This window comes from Petromyzon marinus, assembly GCF_048934315.1.
Source record: "Petromyzon marinus isolate PM22_M1 ecotype Great Lakes invasive population chromosome 68 unlocalized genomic scaffold, UKy_Petmar_22M1.pri1.0 chr68_unloc.1, whole genome shotgun sequence".
NCBI classification, from domain to species: domain Eukaryota; kingdom Metazoa; phylum Chordata; class Hyperoartia; order Petromyzontiformes; family Petromyzontidae; genus Petromyzon; species Petromyzon marinus.
The window spans coordinates 1,989,742-2,000,566 of NW_027422597.1; the positions used below are offsets into that span (position 1 = coordinate 1,989,742).

At 48.7% G+C, this 10,825-nt stretch overlaps 1 long non-coding RNA gene across 1 annotated transcript; it reads left to right on the forward strand.

Moving 5' to 3' along the window:
- Positions 1–531: 531 nt before the first annotated feature.
- LOC142908006 (uncharacterized) lies at positions 532–9,948 on the forward strand. The gene is made up of 2 exons (XR_012931548.1): positions 532–2,356; positions 8,441–9,948. It is a non-coding gene; the product is annotated as an uncharacterized LOC142908006 (long non-coding RNA).
- The last annotated feature ends 877 nt before the right edge of the window (positions 9,949–10,825 follow it).

Below are 10,825 nucleotides of genomic sequence, written 5' to 3' on the forward strand. Positions count from 1 at the left end.
AAAATAAATAAAACTAAATAAATGAACTAACATTTGTTGAGGAGTTCCCGATGATGACTCGGGAGACGGCTTGAAGGGCTTATCGCCAAAGGTTTATTATAGTATATCACAATAGCACAAATGGTGGGACAACTTCCCAGGGGTTATGGGGGTCCCACACTAAGTCCTGGTCCAGCCACGGGCTAGCTCGGGTCTCTCTCCCTCCAGTCGGATGGGGGCACTTTGCCAAAACCCCACCGACCGGGAAGAGCGGCAACCTCCTACGGCTAGCACCGACTTCACCCCAGACTCTCCACCCGATCCCTCTCTACCCCTGGTTCCCCCTCTCCACCCTTCTCGCTCCACCCGTTCACCACGGTGACCCCCGGCTTTCGTCACGGGGTGTGTGTCCCCCACCCCCCCCCCCCACCTTAAATACCAGACGAGACGTGACGTCATCGAGCCGCCCAGCGCGCGTGAGGCCACGTCCCGTGACGTCATCGCACTGGACGGCGCACATGACGTCACGTCCCCGTTTTTACCCCCTCCACACTAATACAGCTGGAATCGTCCGAACCGCAACGTTGGACAGCTCAGCTTGGCACCTGATGAAGGAGATCGCTTGTGTTACGGTTCGAAACGCCGTGATGGATTTATTTCAATATAATTTTTATGGCATTTCTAGCATACGTGGCTTTACCGAAAGAAAAAAAAAACCCAAATTAGTTAAATTTTACGCAGTCACGAAAGCTTTTTAATTTGTTTTTTTATTAGCTCAGCTGTAAGTCGCGGTCACGGAAGTTTACCCCGTCGGCAGCGCTCTCGAGAGACTCCACGCGGCGACAGCCTTCTGGACTTGGCCGACGCCTGTCCAACAACTCAAAGGCGCCGCAGTCTCCCCCCTCCTGCGGGTCCGTCGCTGGTCTCCGCCGGCAGTCCCTTGGTCGTGGTGGGGCGTCGATCTTCGCCTCTCTGTACCCCGGTGGCACCCAACTTGAATCCACAAATTTAGCCCCTGCCCTCATGACCTATTCCTCTCCCTCCCTCTCTCTCTGCCCTCCCTAGCAGCCAATTAGCTGCCTTTTGCTGGGTGGGGAGACAATCGTCGTCTGTCTCACGGCTCCCGTCAATCAACTTGGCATGTTGGGGCATCCAACCACTCGGAACCCATGAAAATTTGCCGTGCTAAAGCCGATTTTTTTTTTCTTGTTGGCAATGCCCGGCCACCACACCGCGCGTAGCCCCGGTTCGAATGCCCCCTCCCCTCCCTCTCTCTCTCCCTCCCACTCCTCTCACCCCCACCACCTGGCCTGTCCCGACTGGCCAATTGGTGTCCCGCCACCAATTAAGGCCAGACCCAGTGGCACTGTCGCTTCAGGAGGCGGAGGTTGCCCGGGAGGGATTCACCTCCCTGACCACTCACCCCCTTACCTCATGTAAACTTTAGCCATCTCGGCACGAGAGCGCTCACCCACAACCATTACATGCGTCACATAGCGCACCCTGTTTGAGTCTGGCTTCGTTGCTCCACCCTCCTCTCTCTCCTTTCCCCGTCTCGACAGATGCTGATAATACGTGGACTCTACCGAGGCCCACTGTTCACGCTGCTTGGACTCTGTCCTGAGCAAGGATCAGTGGAGCGCCAAGGGCTTTATGGGAGCTCCTGTGGGAGCTGAAGAATTCGTACCCTCAACTTCGGGGACACCTTGAGGAAACAGGTGGAGGCGTAGAGCAAAGTGGCGGGCTGATGAATGTTGCCAGCTTGGGACACGGGCCGACTGTTCATGGCAGCAGTCGCTGAAGTGGAAATTTCACGCTTTTCAAAGTATGTTGGAATATTATTATCATTATATATTTAAAAAACCAAAAAGTTATTTGGAATTGACCCCGTCAGCATTTTTGTTCAAGCGTTTACATTTTTTTATACTCTTTGGTTCTATTCGGTAAAGTCACCACGTAGTAGGTAAAAAAAAATGAAACAACAAAAATCTCGCGACGTTTCGGCCACAACACAAGCGGCCTTCATCAGGTGAAGGGACCAGGCTGTCTCGAGGACAGCGCTGGAGTGAGAGTTATGGATCCTTGCAGTCACGAAAGCTTCAAATATAGAATCGTTTAAATTTCACAATAAAATAAGGGGTTCAGGAACTTATTTGGAATGAGAGTCTACTCAAACGTGGCAATTTCTTGGGATTACGTTTGACTCTCCTTCTAACCAGCAGCAGCAGCAGCAACAACGTCCAGTGTTGGGGCAAGTGCTGTTAGCAAGTAGCACCTATGAAGGCCCGTACGGGACACAGGAGGGAGTTGAGTGGCCAACACCACGCCTATCCACATTTACCTCTTCAGCGGCGATGTTTTTTACACACCGCACCAGGTACTTATTTTGAGGCTGAGTCGACCTAGAGGAAGCCCACCTAGGGGAAGACTGGTTCTGATAACCGCCACTGGTGTTAGCCACGAGCGGGAATCGAACTCGGGTCTCCAGGTTCGCGTGCTAATTGCTACCCCGCTGCTCCCTATCCAATGCCCACCACCAGCAGCCCAACGCAAATTCCTTTGCTTTGCCTATCGCAAGCACTTATCCTCACCCTCTTTTGCCCCCCCTATCCCTCTCTCTCTCTCCCCTTTCATCTCCTCCCCCCCCCACCCCCCACATTTCCCCTCTTCTCCAATCTCTGCCTAGCCCTTAATTCTAACCACAATCCCTCTGCTCCCCCTTCTCCTAATCACAATCCCTCCCCTTCCTCATAACCACAATCCCTCCGCTGTCTACTCCCTAACCACAACCCCTCCGCTAACCCCCTTTCTCCATCTACATTTATTTTTGTTGAGTGAAAACTCGCCACCCCACTAAAGAGGACATCGCACTACTTTACAGTATACATTTATATACAAAATCAAGACGCGGAAAAAAATATCAAAATGAGGGGACATGCTCAAGGAAAATCTGAAAGGAGTCTTGCACAACTTCCTAAACTGTCCACTGCTTAGAGCCAATCCGAGGGCCGGTGGATGCGAGTTCCAGATCTTAGACGCCACACTTGAGAAGGCCCCTACTAGTGACCAGGGTGGAGTGGCAAATTGCAGGTTGAGCTCGCAGGGCCTGGCCTTAGGAGCACAAGGTGTGTATCTACCAGACGTCTGCGGGGTTGCCAGACAAGACTGCAGGGACTGAGAACCAAGGCGGCTTTTTATCTTTCTCAGTCGGAACAGCTAAGCCGAACTTGGTAGCCAGTGCAGATGACGGAGGATTGATTCATCTCCTTCGGTTCTTTCGGTAAAGTCGCCACCCACGTAGAATGAGAATAAAAATAATAAATTGATAAAATAAAATGACACAATAAAAATATCTCACGACGTTTCGGCCACAACACAAGCGGCCTTCATCAGGTGAAGGGACGAGACTGTCTGGTAGGACAGCGCTGGAGCGAACACAGCCAAGCTTAGACCGCGACCTTTAAGCTGTGTGAGAAGAACGGAGCGCCTTGACAAAGGGATTAGCATAGAATTTTGCATTGAAATAGCTGAGTGATTAGCTTGTGACTGGTCACAGAAATAGCTGTGTTAAAGTCAAAGCCTACAACATCCACAGAGGCACCTAGTACAAATCAAACAGGAGAATTTAGCATTGAAATAGCTGAGTGATTAGCTTGTGACTGGTCACAGAAATGGCTATGTTAAAGTTAAAGCATACACATCCACAGAGGCACCTAGTACAAATCAAACAGGATAATTTAGCATTGAAATAGCTAAGTGATTAGCTTGTGACTGGTCACAGAAATGGCTATGTTAAAGCCAAAGCATACACATCCACAAAGGCACCCCTTGACAAAGGAATTAGCATAGAATTTAGCATTGAAATAACTGAGGGATTAGCTTGTGACTGGTCATAGAAATAGTTATGTTAAAGTCAAAGCCTACAAATCTACAGAGGCACCTGGTACAAATCAAACAGGAGAATTTAGCATTGAAATAGCTGAGTGATTAGCTTGTAACTGGTCACAGAAATAGCTATGTTAAAGTCAGAGCATACACATTCACAGAGGCACCTAGTACAAATCAAACAGGAGAATTTAGCATTGAAATAACTAGGCGAATTTAGCATTGAAATAACTGAGTGATTAGCTTGTGACTGGTCACAGAAATGGCTATGTGCTCGAAACGTCTGACACATCTAAGCATGTGAGCCAGCCGCATTCTGCACCGGCTCCCGTTTCCGAACCAGTCCACGAGGCAGCTCAGCATACAAAACATTTCCGTAATCCAGACGCTCAGACGCAGAGACGTGAACCAGTGTTTTGAGATCACGAGCAGATAAGAGGGATCACAGTCCTCAGAGCACTCTCCGGTTATAATACCTCGCTTTGGCCATAGCTGCAACCTGAGGGCGCATGGTGAAGCTATGATCGAACAGTACACCTAGGTTATACACCACTGTCACGGGAAGAGGGCGTACTCCGTCAATTAGTGGAGGCTCAAGCTCCCCCTGTCCCATCTTCAGCCGACTCTCTGACCCTACGATAATCAGCTCTGCCTTGTCAGGATTCAGCCTCAGCCAGTTCTGCTGAATCCACGCAGCTACGTCGGCATGTAACCCGTGCCTCTGGATGATAGCTCCCAGCGGCCTAACATAGATGAGGCGAGGTAAGGCTGACCTCCTGAGGGATGCAATAAGGGGAGAGGGTCCAGTAGGGGACACGTTGGGATCCCAGGCAAGCTGCTGGGTTATGCTCTGCAGGAAAGATACAATCCACTTCAAAGCGGTGCCTTCCATTCCTTCCAGGTCCCATAGGCACCGCAATAACCACCCCCCCAGATCGATTGTATCAAAAACCGCTGACAGGTCCAACATGACAAGGGCTGAAATACAGCCCCTGGTCATCGCCAGGAGGAGATCGTCTGGCATGCAAACCAAGGTGGACTCAGTTGCACGATGGGCCCTGAAACCTCATTGGGTGACATCAAAGAAGCAGTCGGCCTCAAGACACGACTCCGACGGGGAGGAGGCCACCCTAAAAATGGAAAAAAAGGAAAGATTGGAGATTGGGCTAAAGTTGGCCAGGATATCAACATCCAGTCCCATTTTATGTAGGAGTGGTCGCACTAAAGCCTATTTCAGGGGTCCCGGGACACACTCCTTCTGAAAGGGAAGAGTTGACCAATTCGGTCACCGTCGGGATCGCCAACTCAAATGCCTCCTTAAGAACCCAAGAGGGACAGGGATCTGAATCACAAGTGGTCCATTTCATCTCCGCAGGCAGGCAGGACCAGTTAGACAACCCTCAAAGACGAGAGGAGCCCCCTGGGTCCAAGCTAGGATCAGCACTAATCGCTCGGCAGATACCTTTTCTAACGCGATCGATCTTGTTAGCAAAGAGCTGATGGGCATCTTCGCAGCGCTCTTCAGAAGGAGCAACATTTATGGACGTACAGTCTTGGCGAATAAAACCGTTGACCATCCTGAACAGTTCAGCAGGGTGGTTCCTTGCCGAGTCGATCCTCATGGCGACATACTTTTTTTAAACATTTTTATTCACCATGAAGATAGCCCCCGCGCGTGTACGCCTATTGACGGGCTCCTAGAGTTGTTCGGTCGTCATCGAGTTGAGATCTCTGCCAGCATCGTTACATTTCCCTAAGTTATACTTTGAAGGCCCAGAGGGCTCTGGAATGTCATGGGGGGGGGGGGGGGAGGAGGGTGCTCGTGGTAACTTGAGCATAAAGATGGCGGCGAAGAGCAGGGTGCATTGATAGCAAATCGGTGCACTAAATTGTACCTATCGACTCTTTCATTGATGCCACCACTATCACAGTAAGAGGCAATATGGGCCGATAAGTTGTCATGATATCCAGATGAGGTCGTTAGCCGAGTGGGCCGAACCCAGGCGCCCTGAAGTCCCCTACACTGTTGGAGAGGGTTAGGGAGACCCGTGATCTCAGCATGAATCACCCTGTGATCAGTCCATAGTGCGGACGAAAATGTGATGGCCTCAACTGAGACCCCCCCCCCCCCCCTGAGTGAATACGAGGTCGATCGTGTGGCCGTGGCGATCGTGGGTTGGGCCCCTGAATGAACTGAGTAAATCCCACGCAACCCATGGTTTCCACGAGGCCCGTGTCCAAACTGTCAGGTGGGTCATCCATCCGTGCGTTGAAACATCCCAGAGCAATTGTGCAAGGGAATTCCAGGAACAAGGGAGAGATCACCTCGCACAGCTGAGACGTAAAATCACCTTTGCTTCCAGGTGGTCTACAAACAGGGGGTGAAATTCAGACGCTGATTCTCATTCGGGGCACAACGCACGATCATGCATTTAAATGACCCAACTTTGAGACCAGGGCACATGAATGATCGCAGCGACCCCACCACCTCTAGTTTTACCTGGTCTGGCAATACGGGATATTGAATGCCACCTGGAACCAAATGAGCAAAATTGTTGGTCGACTCCAGGTCAAAGCCAGGTTTCAGTACTAAAAGCTAGGTGGGGACAGCCCATAGCAATTGTGTCACGTACTAAAGGGCGCATTGCACGACCTACCTGGCGTTAATAAGCATACACTTAAGTACGGGCTCCTTCTCACCGCTGATACCTCTATTTTGCAGCTAGGTGGGAAGTTGATTAGGAATGTTTATTATAACACTAGGCCGATGGCCGAAGGGGGCATTTGGGAATCTGGATCTGAGGTTGTGATGCGAATGTGAGGCTACCGGGATCTTTGTGAGTACAGAATGAATTGGAAGCGTCAATCCTCACCGGCTGCCAGATTGCAAGCTCCCTGCAGGCATCCTCCGTCCACCTGTCTATCCGAAATTCGAAGACTCCTAAAGTCATGAGCTGAGTAGCCCAGACGAGCTTAGCTTTGACAAGGTGAAGCTGGGTTGTAGAGCACAGCAAACTGATCACAGGCCAAGACGGGCAGGCGTAACGGTAGGACAATCAGATAGTCGTTAATACAGAAGCACCGATCAAAAGATGAGATTAACTGGCTTTGAGGTAAGGTGCAGGTCAGGCAGATCCAGGGAGCAGCAGCTCAGGCAAAATCCCTCCACTCCTCTTATACTAACCACATTCCCTCCACTCTCTCCTCCCCTAACCACAACCCCTCCGCGCCTCTCATAACCACAATCCCTCCACTCCCCGTTCTAACCACAATCTCGCCGCTTTCTCCCCCCGTAACCACAATCCCTCCACTCCTCTCATAACCACACTCCCTCTGCTCTCTCTCCCCATAACCACAATCCTACCGCTCCCCTTCTCTGATTTTCAAAAAATTCCGGGTAATATCGCTACATCATCACGATTTCAAGTAGTTCATTTTTTTTGCATATTTTTGCATGACGTTGTGTGCGGTGTTTTTTTTTAAGTTTTGTGCATCCAAGTTTTTTTTTTTAAATTAGTTTACTCTGTGTAATTGGCATAAACAAATGTCCAAACAAGCACACAAAAATACTGTCAAAGTTACTGTGGGACCTCGCGGTAAACATGCGAACATGTGTTCGCATAGGAATAGGTTTTTACCCTTTTAACTGGCACAAAAACTGACACCTTTATTCAAGGCATCATGTTTTTGTGCCAGTTAAAAGGGTAAAACCTATTCCTATATCTTGTTTCTGGCAAAGGAGGTCTCATAATGTTAATTCTCACCCCGAGCCCTCAATACTCTGATGGTGCGCTGTTTTTGAGTTGTACGCCTTTTGGCGTCTTCTGGTCCAACACCAATGGAGACTAAGGGGCTCTAAGAAAAGCCGTCTCGGGTGTGGACTAATCAAATTCAAGGACAGTGCATATTATTATCAGAGTTGTCTTTTTTGTTTGCATTCTGACTGCTTGTGTTGTGGTTTTTGCAAACATGATGCCTTGAATAAAGGTGTCAGTTTTTGTGCCAGTTAAAAGGGTAAAACCTATTCCTATATCTTGTTTCTGGCAAAGGAGGTCTCATAATGTAAATGTGTTCGCATGTTCACCACAAATATGCAACACATGTTCACCACAAAACATGTGCATGCATGTTCACCACAAGCACCGTGTGTGGTTAATGCGGTACTTGATTCCTTGCAAAGGGTTTCATCTATTTGCTGCTTGAACATCTTCACACACCTCCTGTCTTATTGCCAGGAATGGTAAAACCTATTCTTCTCTTTGTCATACTTTGATATTGGCAGCAAAAAAAAAAGGTCCAATTCTTTGTTGACAGTCCCCACAGTTGACGGGTATGATAACTAAAAACGATGCAAAGGTTTCAATACTCAACAATTGAAGTTATCGCCCGTTCTTTTTGCTTCCATGCCCGTCCCCGTTGGGGCAGGGGGGGCGTGGTGGTTGATGGGTGGGTGGGTGGGTGGATCTTTCTCCGTGGAGAGAGACAACAAAAAGATATCCCATGACCTAGCTGCAGCTCACCCCCGAGCTATAAATGCTCTGGTGCGTGTGGCATTGTCTTTGTACTGGTTCGTGAGGGTCACGGAGGAGCCCGTCTGGAGGCCCCTGGAACCTGCCGCTAGCGGGTTCGAGAAAGGCGAGGGCGCGGTCAAGGGGGCGGAGCCAGGGCCGCGCCGGGAGCATAAAAGGAGCCGAGAGCGGGGGGGCTCGAGGCTGCCGGTTCTGGGAGCGGATTCGTCTTTGTTGTTGCAGTCGCCGTCGTCGCTGAGCGTCTACGCTAGATGTCGCGCCACGAAGGAGAGCAGTTGAAGACCTCAGTCAGCGCCGTCAGTGCTAGTCGGCCGGCGTTGTGTGCAGGCGCGGCTTGAGCCGCAGTGGACGAGACCGTGGAAGTTGTTAAGAAAGAGAGCACCTCCTAGGAAGCTCTGCCTCTGAATCATCGACGCGACAGCTGGTCTGGCAATGGTGGTGAGGCTCGGCCACAGAGGAGGCTGCTGCCTCTTGTGTAGGCCGATCAATTTCAAAGACGCTGCCGTACATGATCAGAATTCGTTTGCAAGTTTACCACAAGTACCTTGTGTGTGCGGTTAATGCAGAGGCTTAATTCCTTTGCAAAAAAAGGTTTTTATTTGGTGTTTGAACATCTTAACGTCTCTCCTGTTTCGTTTCCAGGATAGGTAAAGCGAACGTATTCGTTTTTTTCACGACAAGCCACTTCACTCACACATCATACACTGACTCACTCATCATACACTCACTCACGCCGCTGTTGACTCACTCACACATCATACACTGACTCACACATCATACACTGACTCACACTACCACTGACTCACTCACACATGATACACTGACTCACACTACCACTGACTCGCTCACTCATCATACACTGACTCACTCATCATACACTGACTCACGCTGCTGCTGACTCACTCACACATCATACACTGACTCACTCACACATCATACACTGACTCACTCACTCATCATACACTGACTCACTCACTCATCATACACTCACTCACTCATCATACACTGACTCACACTTCCACTGACTCACTCACACATGATACACTGACTCACACTACCACTGACTCGCTCACTCATCATACACTGACTCACTCATCATACACTGACTCACGCTGCTGCTGATTCACTCACACATCATACACTGACTCACTCACACATCATACACTGACTCACTCACACATCATACACTGACTCACTCACTCATCATACACTCACTCACTCATCATACACTGACTCACACTACCACTGACTCACTCACACATCATACACTGACTCACACTACCACTGACTCACTCACACATCATACACTGACTCACTCATCATACACTGACTCACTCACACATCATACACTGACTCACTCACACATCATACACTGACTCACTCACACATCATACACTGGGAGTGTCATGCTGCCAGCTACGGCTGCAGGTTTTGTCGTACGTGTTATGCATATCGTTTATTGTTGAATTTAAAATCACAGTTCCTGTGATTACCGTTGTTACATTGTATTTTATAGCTTTATTTTGGTGATTCGAAAACATATGGTCCATCTAAATTGTCTTATGGTTTTTGTTGTTGTTGTTGGGCTTGCTCCACATTGTGATTTTTTGCACACAGCGTTGTAATACGGTGGTTTTTTGTGTGTGTGTGTGTGGAATATTTGCTGATTTATTCCAGAATTTTAAAGCTTCCGTGACTGCAGTAATTCATATTCTTAGTTCTTTCGGTAAAGTCACCACTTTGAAGGGAAACAATAAAACAATAAAATATAAATTTATAATACAATAAAAATTATCTCACGACGTTTCCCTTCAACGTGACTTTACCGAAAGAGCTAAGGAGTTGCACCGGACTTAGTCCATAGTTCATAGTTAGTCCATTTATTTTGGTATAGAGCCCTGTGAGCCATTCGGCTCTTGAATCCGGTGCAACCGCAACAAACAAAGAACATTATGAGACCTCCTTTGCCAGAAACAAGATATAGGAATAGGTTTTTACCCTTTTAACTGGCACAAAAACTGACACCTTTATTCAAGGAGGTCTCATAATGTAAATGCTCACCCCGAGCCCTCAATAACTCTGATAGTGTGCTGTTGTTGAGTTGTACGCCTTTTGGCGTCTTCTGGTCCAACACCAGTGGAGAGACTAAAGGGGCTCTAAGAAAAGCCGTCTCGGGTGTGGACCAATCAAATTCAAGGACAGTGCCAATATTATTATCAGAGTTGTCTCTTTTTGTTTGCATTCTGACTGCTTGTGTCGTGGTTATTGCAAACATGATGCCTTGAATAAAGGTGTCAGTTTTTGTGCCAGTTAAAAGGGTAAAAACCTATTCCTATATCTTGTTACTGGCAAAGGAGGTCTCATAATGTAAATGCTCACCCCGAGCCCTCAGTACTCTGATAGTGCTCTGCTGTTTTTGAGTTGTACGCCTT